We start from the raw sequence: 305 nt of genomic DNA on the forward strand, positions 1-305 counted from the left end.
GTTTATTATTGTAGGAAGGGAAGAAAGAGATGGTTAAGGGGTTGGGAATAAAACTGAATATAACACGATAGAAAAATAGTGCAAAGAAGGAGACGAGAACGTAGAGGAAAAAGATGGAGAAGAAGAAAATGATAATGAGAAGATTAATAATGATAGAAAGTAAACCGTTAAAAAAGTAGAAAAAACGAATTGAGAGAAGAAGTAGATGACAAAGAGGAGGAAGGGGAGGAGGCGATTACAGATGAGTGTTACTATTGTCACGCACAGACACACACAATACGAGCAAATGAAGACACGGAATGGAC

The 305-nt window shown here is 37.0% G+C and overlaps 1 protein-coding gene across 1 annotated transcript in view; it reads left to right on the forward strand.

Annotated features, from left to right (window-relative positions):
- Nucleotides 1-305, forward strand: part of LOC119588808 — a gene marked incomplete at its 5' end in the record, with an annotated part of 29,673 nt that overhangs the window by 516 nt on the left and 28,852 nt on the right.

The sequence above is a fragment of the Penaeus monodon genome, chromosome 24 (assembly GCF_015228065.2).
Source record: "Penaeus monodon isolate SGIC_2016 chromosome 24, NSTDA_Pmon_1, whole genome shotgun sequence".
Lineage (NCBI taxonomy): Eukaryota > Metazoa > Arthropoda > Malacostraca > Decapoda > Penaeidae > Penaeus > Penaeus monodon.